The following is a 12732-nucleotide window of genomic DNA, read 5'->3' on the forward strand; positions in this document are numbered from 1 at the left end:
ACCTCACAGCCAGCTTCTTAAGTAATATAATTAGCCACATATTACAGATGGGACAACCAAAGCTCAGAGAGGTTAAGTAATCTACCCCCCTTCACAGGCGCACAAAATGGCAGAGCCGGCAACAACACCTAGGCTGTCTGTCTGCAGAATGCATGCGCTTGTCCAGGCTACGCTGCCTAGATTATCAGGCCACTCCAGGCCACTCCACGTGGGGTTTAAGGGGTCCTGGTGTTTCAGATAACTCTGGCCCCATGCGATTCTGGACCTCACCCTGGGGAATGTTGATGTGAGCTTTAATGTGCTGCTCACCCTGCCCTCCCCACCCCCACAGCAAGGGTTTCTGGCTCTCATCATCTGCCTGTGTGCTCTGGGTGCTCCTCCAAGTTCCTGCACCCCTGTGTGGTCCATCGGGCCCAGACATGGGGCTGGGGAACAGAGAGGCCGCTCCAGCCATCGGCCCAGCAACGATCATGGAGGGCAGCTGGGGCCTGGCTTGAGATTGTATCATTCACATAAAGGTCCCTGTTCAGGCAAGATAAGGGCAGTGGTGACCAGGGGACATCTCCAGGCCAGAAAATAGGAAAGAAGGGAAGAAGGAAGCCAGGAGGTCTGCTGGCTGATCCTTACTAGACCTACTATGTGCCAGATGCCTCTTTATGGAAGCCAAATATTCTTCTCACTTTCAAATGAGGAAACTGAGCTCACAGACATGAGATGACTTGTCCTAGGTCCTTCAGCAAGTGTAGATGTGCACACAGGAATAAATCCTTGTTAGAGAAAGGTTTCACGTATTTCCTTCCAGGAGACAGAATGTCACTCCTGCTTCTGGGGGCTGTGGTTCCAACTGTGGATATGGAAGGAGGGCAGAACCCACAGTGGCAGGAGGATGGGTGACAGCATGGGGCACTGGGGGAGCTTTGGAGAGTGTGATCCTACTCGCAGCCAGAGAAGGTAATGAATGCCGCTGCTTCTCTCCACGGCAGCGGAGAAGACTCAGACGAGAGGGGTGGCTAGGAGAGAAGCTCCCTGCTGCTCCCGGGTCCCCAGGAGAGGTGCCCACCCATCTCAGTGCCCTTGTCTGTCCCCTATCCCGGAGGGTGAGAAGTGGGGTTGGGGCTGGGTGCAGGCTGGGCTACTGCTGGAGGCCCATGCCCGGCTCTCTCCACCCACATGCCCGCCGTTCACTTTGCAAGAAAGAAGGGAGGGAAAGAGGAGGGTGAGAAAAGAAGGGAAGAAAGGAAAAAGAAGGAAGGAGGATGTTTAAAATGAGTTTTTACACTTTTGTGATTTGACCAACACCTGTGAGTCACGGGACATCCCTTGTCATTAGGCAAACACCAAGGGCCCATCAGGCGAGAGGCATTTAAAGGTGGGCTGTGATTTTCATGGCAGGAACATGGGGCTGCCCAAGTAGCACATGGAGCGTAAGTGCCAGAATGGGCACTGATTCTAGCAATGGTCCAAGGTTCCTACCCCAGAGTACCAGGAAAGAGTCAAAGAGAGGAGGAAACGGACAGCAAAAGCCACAGAGATTTTCTTGGCCCCTTGGGAGACAGCAGACCTCACGGAGAACCACAGCACCAGAACTGGAGGAGACGCTTGCAGTGCTTTCTCCTTCAGTTTCAGTTTTATTTCTCCTGCCTTCACTGTTACTTGAGCTTTGCCACAGCCCCCATGGGGACTCCCAAACCCTAAGACTGTGCACTGTCAGTGTGGGGCCCAATGCATGATAGTAATCATGGCAAAAATAAGAACAGTGGCAGCTACCGCTTACTGAGCACCTACTGTGTGCCACATGTGATGTCGGGCACAGCCTTTGCTTGTCTCAGAAATGAAGGGTGGGCTCTTTAATGGCACTGGAGTCCCGGCACTCTGCAAACTGCTCTCTGCCACCAAGTTCTCAGTTCATCTGTGATTAGATCAGACCATAAACTCCCCCCCTTTCCTTCCCCTTGTGAAAATTCTGCAGCACGGGCAGGGATCCAGAAGCAGGGAACCTTCTTTGCAGCTGCCTGCCAATGCTTTGCAGCGCCAGGGCGGATGGCGCACTGCAGGACCCAGTGCCTGATAGTTGTCCTTGGCGAGCGTGCAGTGTGTACCCACGTCAGTGGAGGGGTACCACCAAGCCCATGCTGTGGCTGGTCCTGCCTGAGGCCCCCACCCAAGGCTCCTCTGAGAGGCCCTCGGCTTCCTCCAGGCCCCATGGAAGCTCCTGATCTAATGCAGTTTTGCTGTCCCTTTGGCTCTGCCAGGCACGCTCGTCTTCCTCCTCTCTGTCACAGTTTCCACATCTGCAGAATGGGAGTGATCGTGCCTGGCCTTGGCAGAACTTGCTGTGGGTGGAAATGAGCTAGTGCATCCAAAACACCTTGAAACTTCAGCATTGCCATTGAAGAGCAAGGGGTCCCTGGAGTCATTCTTATTTTTAGTGCAAGCACTAGTATTTTTTTTTTTTTAAGATAGAGTCTCACTCTGTTGCCCCCGCTACAGTGCCTCAGTGTCAGCCTAGCTCACAGCAACCTCAAACTCCTGAGCTCAAGCAATCCTTCTGCCTCAGCCTCCCAAGTAGCTGGGATTACAGACATGTGCCACCATGCCTGGCTAATTTTTTCTATATATATTTTTAGTTGTCCAGATAATTTCTTTCTATTTTTAGTAGAGACGGGGTCTCGCTCTTGCTCAGGCTGGTCTCGAACTCCTGACCTTGAGCAATCCTCCCGCCTCAGCCTCCCAGAGTGCTAAGATTACAGGCGTGAGCCACCAAACACTAGTATTTTAATCAGCCAAATACGTCTGATGGGTCTACACAGGAGCACAGGTCCCTTCATAATGGGAAGACTTTTCCAATTTTATTCGCAATGGCTTTAGACCGTCTACAGGATGAGATTGCCTAAGCTGAGCTCCCAGGTGCCACACAAGCACAGAAGCTGGTGCTGAGACAGAGAAGGACTTCCCTGCCTTCTTCCACTGCACCTACGTCCACTCCCCATGCGGGAAGTGCCTGCACCTTAACTTCGGCAAAGAACCTAGAACCAAGAACCTTCGGCCTCCTAGAGAGGCCTGTGCCAACGCCACAGCCTACAAATGAATCCGTTCACAACAGTGCGAATCGCTGGCTGTGCAGCTTCTTGTCTTTCCCGCACTGAGCTGACGGAGGAGGGGAGTGAGACATAACCACTCATCTCTGCCCTGCCCCTCCCCTCTGACACTCAGCTATTCCTCTGATGATAAATCCAAAAGGCTCTAGATTCTTCTATCTGTCTGAGCAGGCAGCCCCCCTAGTGTATGGCCCCGGGAAGAATAAATCAAATTCTTTAAAGTCAAGTAAGTATAATCTAAAAAAATGGTAAGAAAATATCCCCAATGATGTAGTGAAATAGAAATGCATTGAGAAATATCAGAAAAACCTCTGGAAAGAATTCAAAATGCCGAGAATTGTAGAGATAATATTAAGCTAATGCTCCTTCATCTATGAGAAGCTGCATGAACGGGCCAGCAGCTGCATCTGATGGTCGTAAAGCTTTTCCCCGGAGAGAGCAAGCTGGAGGTGACCTTTCCCATGTAGCAGCAGAAGCAGCCTATGCCCCTAGCTGGGGGGATGCGTGGACCAGAGAATAGTCCCTACGCGGCAGGTGCCCTGAGGCTTGTAGGAGAGGCAATTCCATGAGATGCCGAGTCTCCGCCCTTGATGTGCAACAGCGAAAGGAATGAATTACTCACCCCAAAACACTTACAAAGAAGCAAGAGAGGAGAAGGCAAGAAGAGGGGCTGGAGAGGGACAAAAGAAAGGGAGAAGGAAGAGGAAGGAGGGGTGTGGGAAAGAGGAAGGCGAGAGAGGTGGTGGGGCAAAGAGAGTGTGGAGGAGATGGAGGGATGGAAGAGATGGAGAGAGAGACAGGGAGGAGCCACGTGGGAGAAAACATCAGAGGAGGGGAGGAGGAGGGAAGACAGAGGGAGATAAAAGGGAGACGGTTCGGCTGGATGTGTAACCTTCTATGTCTTGAGCTAGACTGTGGGTTCACCATACCTGATATGTTCGCTCTACTGTTCTCCACGTTTTAGATGCCTGAAACATTTTACAATTTTTTGAAAAAGGAAGAGGAGGGAGAAGAAAGAGGATAAAAATGAAGAGGAGGTAGAGGAAGACAGTAACCACATCTTCCTGGGTTCTTTGACAGACACAATTAAAGGGCTGAGAGGTAGAAGGAAATAGCGTCGGTGGCCTGCCCACCCATGGGGGAGGCCCCTGGGAACAGGAAGCCTGTCTTTGCCACTAGGTCTGCCTTCGAGTGAGGCACCTGAATGGAACTAGACAGGCCATGGCCCTCCACCATTCTCACTGCCACAATGGAGAACAGAAGGCGAGGTGTCCTGTAACACTCCTGCCTCCAACCCAGTGCGTCGCCCCAGCAGTTCAACCAGTGTCCCCTGGGCTCCTGCTCCGCACCAGCAGCCGTGCCGGGGCTGGGACACACATCAGCAACTCTGTTCTTCGGGAGGCATTTACAGGTAGAAGAGAGCTGGTCAGAGCAGTGTTTCCTCGTCTGTAAAATCAGGGGGGCTGTCTCAGTGGTTTTTGGGCAGGGCTTGCTTAGAGCCCTGGGATTTCAGGGTGTGGCTCAGAGTGACTGTTTCTGGAACAGTTCCACTTAATTCTGTTTTAGATATTGGAATTGTGCTTAAGCTTGGATTTGGAAAGGTGATTCTGCTGCTAAAGGAATTTTTAAAGTTCTTATAAAGGTGCTCCCCAAGGTCTAAAGTTTTAAAGTTCTCTGTTCTATTTCTAAGGTTGTATGATTCTTTGAGGCCTCTAACTATAATCATTCATTCATTCATTCATTCATCCATTCAACAAATATTTACTGAGGTTGCTCAATAAATAGGGGCAGAGACAGGCAATAAACAAATAAGCCAATAGGACCGGGTGCTGCTGCACAGAGGAGGGGACATAGAAGGTGGAGGGGGTAGGGAGGGTCTCCTGGAGATGGCAGCCTTGGAATGATCTTGGGGAAACGCAAATGCAAAGGCCAGATGATAAGAATGAGTCTGATGTGTCCAGGGCTGGGGACCAGGTCATGGAAAGCGAGGGGAATAGTGGCGTGAGATGAGATGGGATCACAAAAGATGCAGATGACATAGGGACTCGAAGGTTACAGAACGACTTTGGATTTTAATTTGAATGTAGCAAAGCACTTTTGAGGGTTTCAAGGGGGGGGGGCTGGTGTGATTTGGCTAAATTTTATTAAATACAAAGATCACTCTGGGTGCTGTGTAGAGGACAGATGGTACAGGGGGCAAGGATGGAGACTACTCTCAGGGTGGTACCCATGAGAGGTGACGGAGACCTGGGGAAAAAGAGCAGACATTTTTGTGAAGAAAAGGTCAAAGGCAGTACATAGAAAGATGGGAACAAGATTTCATGATCAGTACACATCCAACACCTTTCTAGACCCTGAGTATATAAGCCTGGATCTTAACTTCACCTTTTGGTGCCAAATTCTGCCCTCGGCTACATCCATGCTTGGTAAGTCCACATGGCCAAAAGAAAGCCAGTTCCCTTTGTCTTCTTGACCCTTTAAGGGAAAGATGTGGATTTAGACCCCTCCAAAATATACCAGCTCCCTTTTCCTTATTAAGAAAGCTGCTGGGACAATTTCAAATTGGAAAGACAAATGAAGATTTGGATCACGAGCATTAACTCTTTGATTTCAGATGAGTATGCAGTAATGTTTGCCAATAGATTTGACCAAGCCATTAACTGAATACAAATGGAAGGGAATGGAAACTCTGAACCGCAAGACCCAGGTTAGCAGTCAATAGTAAGTGCCTCCCAAAGACTCAGCACTGTGCCTAGTACTTTGTGGAGGAAAAAAAGGAGTATAAGACACATCCCTACCCTTCTGGAATGCATCCTTCAGCTGGGAAAACACAACCAATGCATAAAATATTCAGATGTCTGGCCAACTAAATGGAGGGAGGACTCAGGCCTCCATCACAGGCCCAGGCCTGGCATCGGGTGGATGGGTTCCAGTCCCACCTCTGGGACTTAGGACAAATCATCTAACCCTTCCAGGTCTGATTCCTCTTCCAGGACAATGCTCCCAGACTTCCTTGTGAGGATTATATGGGATTTGAAAATGCTTTGTAAGTTGTAAAGTGTGGTGTAAATAGTAAAGGTGGTTGTTACTGACTCTCTAAGTACAGAAGGAAAAGGGGGATGGCAGTGTGTCAGCAAACAGAGCCTTCTCTGAAAAACAAAAACCCTGATGAAGAGCCTTCTGCTCCAAAATCACCAATGACTTCCCAGGGCCTAAAGCAGGGGTTGTCAAACTATGGTCCCCAGGCCAAACCCACCCAGCTGCCCATTTCATAAATAAAGTTTTATTGGAACACATACACAGCCATTTGATAACATATTGTCCATGACTTCTTTCTCATCACACAGGCAGAGTTGAATGGTTGCAACAGAGACCGTGTGGCCAGCTAAGCTGGAAATATTTACTATCTGGCCCTTTAAAGATAAAATTTGCTGACTCCCAGCCTAAAGGATAAAATCTGAATCCCAGTTGGCATGTAAAGAGTCCTGATACTTAAAAGCAGGATTTGGATACATGAAATGAATCAGATACTTTCCTCCAAGTCCTCCCCAAGTCTGTACAACATTCTGTAACACTTCCCAGGGACCAATTCCACGATTCCACATGAGGTTGGCATCACAAGGTCCTTTCTTAGTGCTATAGTAGGGATCAAGTGTTATTCCTCCTTGGGATCTTTAGTGTTAACTGTAGTACCCACATGGTAACAGGTTCTCAATAAAGTTTAATCAAATTAAATCTGAGTCATAAATTGAGGCAGCATAATACACTAAAGAACAGACACAGTTCCTTCATCCCAGAGACTTATTGATAATATATCACTGAAACTGAAAGTTGGAAGTGAATTAATTCATTGGCTCTTAATGAATTAGTTATGCAAATATTTATTCCATGGCAACTATACAGCTATTCCATACCATAGATGCTAAGGCAAATTAGACAAAATGAGATTATATTCATTTGTTCTCCAAGAATTCACATAAGACCTGCTCTGTGCCAAGCTGGGGGTAAGGGTTGGGGTTCAGACTGTCACCACATGTCCTGCACTTGAGCTCGTAGTCCAGTTGAAGAGGCTGGAAGTCAGCAGACGATCACAATACGGGGAGACAAGTGCAATGCCAAAGCGTGCAAAACAGGACGGCGGCAGGAGGAGGGGCAGGATTCCTGGGAAGGCCATTCTCCACATTCTCTCCCACAAATGCACCTATAGTTTGCCCTCCCAAGGGCACGTGGAGGGACCAAGAGCAAGGCACAAGCATCTCATGGGCTCCAGCTGGGTTCTACCTGGAGAGCCAACATTGACTATGCTGGCCGTTTTATATAGATTATCTCATTTAATCCTCACAACAAATCTATGTGGTTTTACAAAGACCAAGTCACTTGTTCCTGGTCAATAATGAGAAAGTGGAAGATTGTTGTCCAGGTCAATGAAGCTAAAGCTTATGCGCTTAACCCCTCACTGTATTGCCTAAATACATGGGAGAAAAGAGAACTGGGAGTATATTCCAGAAAAAGCCTAAAGTTTGCAGCCTACACAGACAGTGTTAAATGTTTCTATATCTACCGAATGGAGACTGATTCCATGAGGACCATCTGACGTGGACCAAAGGCAGAGCTGGAACATAAACAGTTGCTTTGTGTTCAATAAGTCAATAATCGAGGGAAGAAGGAATGAGTGTTGCAAAGATCAGCAATAACTCCCCGCGGCTGGGTGTGCGGCGGGCTGCTGTGACGACCTCTGGGGAGCGATTCTGGACTCTGGCCAGGATATTAATTAAGCTCTAATCACTAATGTGTGGGGAACTCCCTATCTATTAGTAGGCAGCTGGGAGCCTGTGAGACTTAAGGGCGTGCAGAGGGTTATTCCTTTGAGCCAGGTGCCCTCCCCAGGGTGTGTCCACACAGAGGTCTCGGTGGACGTTGAAGGCAGGAGAGTCGGGACACAAATAAAAGTAAGTTTAAAGAGGAAATTTTGTATTCCCCAAACTTCCTAGGCTCTGTCCAAGACACAAGAGTTTACACATTAGCTTGACCATTCAAATTTTCATTTTCAACTGAAATAAAATGGTAAATAGGACCCCTAGCTCTCCAGATGAGATGGACTCCCTGTGGCTAATAAAGACACCCAAGTTTAGACAACAGACCCAAGTGGCCATGGCGTGAGAGAGAGGGGCAGTTACACAGACTTTGCTCCCCGGAGAGTACGGCTCAAAACAAATGTCCTGTTTGTGGCTCTGAGCTAAGACGGTTTGTTCCTGTAACTGGAGCTGAGTCACTTGGCAGAAAACTCCTCCACCAGCCTGAAAGCAGCACCCAACAAAGACTTCTGGTTTGGGGCTTAGAAACTACCCAGTGGGTACTCAGTTATTTTCAACCAATCAGGGCAGAACTAATTTTAAACACTCATTTGCATATACAGACCTGATTGACCATTGACGGCAGGGGTGGGAACTGTCCCTATTTAAGCCAGATCCCCTCTTTGTCCTCCAGGATGTGCTTTTGTTTCACACCAGAGGCTGTGTCTTCCCCATCTGCAGATTGTTTTCTATAGAAAATAAAGCTCTCCCTTTTTCCTCCCTGGATTTCACAGTCTTTTGTTAACACAACTTTTCAGTCTTACCGTATACCAAATGTAGTGTAAAACCAATAAACATAGGAAAAAATGCTCAATCTTTAATTCCATGATGAGAATGAGGTATAATTTCCCTCCCACTTTATTGACAATGATAAAAAAAAAAATCATCATAAATTGACCAAACACAGTGGCAAAGAGGTCTGGTGAGAGGGTCTGCAGTAATGGTGGGGTTTCACATTGGTAGAACATTCCGGAAGGAAAAGTGGTAACGTGGTAATATCAACAAAATGCAAAATGTATGGCCACTTTGACTCACTGATTCTTCTTCTTGGAATTTATTCCAAGGAGAAAATTAGACAAGTGCTCCAAGGTTCACATGGAAAAATGTTATTTATAGCATTATTAATAATACCAAATATTTAGAAATAACCTAAATATCCACAAAAATATTATTTAAATAGATCATGTTATAGCTAGACAACAAGATCTTCTTAGCTTACTTAAAAGGACAGCGTGATCTATAAACCAGAATGTGTGACTTTCTCCAGGTTGTTCAGTGATAAAAAGGCTTCTCTTTTCTAAAGCTGCCAGTGCATGAAACCCAAGTGCAAGCACTGCAGAGAGATGCCAAGAATGAACTTCACCAAATCACTGGTGCACAGTGGCTCTTTCTGGGTGGTGAGATTTAAGGTGTGCCCCCCACACCTTTTTTTGTTTATCTGTATTATTTCAATTTTTGCAATGAACAGATAATATCTTTGTAAACAGAAAACCAGCTATTTTTAAAGATTAAAAAAAAGAGGACAATCTAAAGGGTACATAAATTTCATGGAGAAAAGGCACGGCTAAAACTAGAATAAGGGTTGATTTTCAGAATGGAAATTCGGGGGGCGTTTGAAACCTGCTTGCTAGCCTTGCACAAAAGGTTAGTTCTTCCCAGTTCTGGAGAGGACAGGAAGGCCCACTGGTAGGAACTTGTGCTCCAGGATCAGTCCGTGGGTTCAAATGTCAGCTCTACCCCTTACCAGGTGAGCAACTTGGGAGAAATATCTTAACCTTCTGTGCCTCAGTTTCCTCAATTAAAAAATGGGGGACTAATAGCACCTGCCTCTAAGTGTCACAATGACTAAAGGAGAGAGTGAACAAAAGACACCTATCACAATGCTTGGCAAATACTCACTGTTCACTAGACATTAGCTCTTATGAAAACCAGCTTCAGACAATTGTAGCCTATGTGAGTTAATGTTCCCAGAATGAAGTGCTAATGAGCAGTTAAGAAGAAAGTAAAGAATAATGAAGCAAGGAAACCCACAAGAGTAGGCATACAAATATCTAAGCTCTGTAGTACAAGGGTCAAGGGTGTGACCTGCATGATGGTCTCAGGCATGTGACCATCCCATAAATCTCAACTGCTCACTCTTAAAATGGGGATCATATATAGGTCATTTTGAGGATTAAATGCGAAGTGCTAACACAGCACTTAGTAACAGTAAGTTTTCAATACATATTTGCTACCATTAATGAAGATAATTATTACTGACTATGGGATCAGGTAGTGAGCTCCCTGTCACTACAGGTATCCAGGCAGGAGTAACTATTTGAAGAGGAGGATGGAGAGAGGACTTAGCATGGAAGGAGGGAACGGACTATTGTTATTCTTCCAGACCTAAAAATCCTTTTCAAAGTCATTGAAATGTAGAACTGATTTTAAAAGTGGGGTTGTTTGGCACTCTTGTGCAGTGATGGGAAACCCAGCCCAAGCAGGGTCATCTCCCTCCAGAGTTATGTGATGATGCAGCTCTCAGGGGCCAGCACTGCGTTTCAGACAGGTGAAGCAAGTGAGGTGGCCCCCCAAACTCTGCTCATTCTCTGTCCCAACAGTGGCTCTACCTACCCTAGAAAGCTGCAGATGGTGGTTCACCCACCATTTGGGCTTACAGAGCCCCGTGAGCTTTGCTGAAAGCTACGGTCCCTCTCTTCAGAGATGTGCGCATCTACACACTCTCTGGCATTCAGGACAAGGAAACCCGGCTTCAGGTGCTTATGACTGTAATAACAGCAATGACAGGAAACACACACTGATGCTTGCTGTGTGCCGGGCTCTGGGCTGAGCGCCTTGCAGACATTGTCTCACTGACCTCCCACCAGACCCATCAGTCTGAGTCTATGCTGTGAGTGTCATCCCCCTTTTGCAGATGGGAAAAGGCACCCACAAAGTAAGCCAGTAAGGGGCAGGGTTCGAACACAGTTCTAAGGTACAACAGGAACGTGAGGAGTGGTCAGCTGTAGGAGGTGATGACAAGCTGACAACTCATTCACATTTTAGATGAATCCTAGTCTCTTTCAGGACCTTTTGCATGCTCCCCCAGCCCCACCGGGTTAGCTGGACTTTCTCAAGACAGCTGGGAGCAGGAAAAGTCAATGTTGCCATGGGCATTATTTACAAACCCTGCGGAAAGCAGAAGACTTGGAGACAAAACTTGGGCTGCACCCACTAAATGGATACCCCAAATGGAAGGATGGAAGATGTCATTAACAGTCCCCACTTTGGGAGCTAATGTTTTGATCTGTACGATATGGATGGGTGCTGGAGGAAGAATATTTTCTCAGAGATATCCAAATACTTGGGGACTAATTTATCACTCTTATTTTCTTTTAAAATGCGTTGCTCAATCCAGACAGGCTTGGAACTTGCCTCATCCCAGGGCCACTGGGATCCCTTGGACTTGGCAGCAAACCCCCTAATTTGCTTTGCCATTGCAAGGCCAGGGGATGTATCCATATATCTCTCCAAGCCTGCAGCGGTCTTTAAATCCTGTTGCCAAGGCACTGATACCATCTGTCCACATACCAGGCAGATACCAAAAGGACACAGTCATAACCTCATGGTTAAGAACATGGACTTTTGGCTGGACACAGTGGCTCGTTCCTGTAATCCCAGTACTCTGGGAGGTTGAGGAGGGAGGATAACTTGAGGTCAGGTATTTAAGACCAGCCTGAGCAAGAATGAAACTCCGTCTCTACTAAAAATAAAAAAATATTATCCCAAGCATGGTGCATGCCTGTAGTTCCAGCTACTCAGGAGGCTGAGGCAGGAGGATCACTTGAGCCCAGGAGTTTGAGGTTGCAGTGAGCTATGATGATGCCACTGCACTCTAGCCAGGGTGACAGAGCAAGACTCTATGTCAAAAAAAAAAAAAAGGATGTACTTTGGAATGGCAGACACCTGGGTTCAAATTCCAGCTTCTCTATGGAATACTTAACCTCTCTCTAAGCTTCAGTTTCCTCATCAGTCTAAGAGGGATACTGACACCTCATGAATGTGTCGTAGGGATTAAATGAGATAATACAATATTGGAAAGGGAGGTGGGTATCTTTAGGCCAGTTACTTAACCTTCCTGGGCCTCAGCTTCTTCAACTGTAAAATGGGGACAATTATAGAATCTCCCTTTATAGGGCAGTTTTGTGATAAGTCAATGAATTACGGCTTGGAAAGTGCTTAGAACAGCACCTGTCACATCAGTACTCAGTAAATACGAGTTGTTATGATTAATGCATGTAAAGCTCTCAGCATGGTACAAATGAATGTCCAATAAATGGTGGCTGTTATTATTACAAAGTACAAGTTCCTCAGAGAATTTCATGCACATTTATCTCTTGCAAATCAATAAAATATGAAGATGTTGGGGGGAATCTTGTCCTTAAGTAAATGCTGCAGTCAGAGCAGAGAGAACCCACGAGCCCTGTTGCCTCGGCAGGATACACTAGGACCTCCACTCCGCCCTGAGCCCAGGCTGTCCTTTGCTTCCACAGGACCTGCCCTCATTCAGCCCCAACTCTTTCAACAAGTGCTCACCCCGCACCTACAGTGAGCCGGACAGAGGGCCGGGAATACCCAAGCAGAGAGTGAGGTGGCTCCAGCTCCTGTCCTCCTGGAGCCTACAGGGCAGGGGGCAGATACACATTAAATAAACACACATGCAAGTGATGACTTAGTGCCAGCTGCAGTGTGGTGTGAAGAATGTGATGGGAATGTACAATGGGAGTCCCAATGTGATCTAG

The 12732-nt window shown here is 47.0% G+C and overlaps 1 protein-coding gene across 1 annotated transcript in view; it reads right to left on the bottom strand.

Moving 5' to 3' along the window:
- The window catches only part of DOCK2 (dedicator of cytokinesis 2), a 383026-nt gene that overhangs the window by 170910 nt on the left and 199384 nt on the right, over window positions 1-12732 (bottom strand). The gene's annotated exons all lie outside the window — the stretch shown is intronic.

The sequence above is a fragment of the Lemur catta genome, chromosome 5 (genome assembly GCF_020740605.2).
Source record: "Lemur catta isolate mLemCat1 chromosome 5, mLemCat1.pri, whole genome shotgun sequence".
Classification (NCBI taxonomy): Eukaryota; Metazoa; Chordata; class Mammalia; order Primates; family Lemuridae; genus Lemur; species Lemur catta.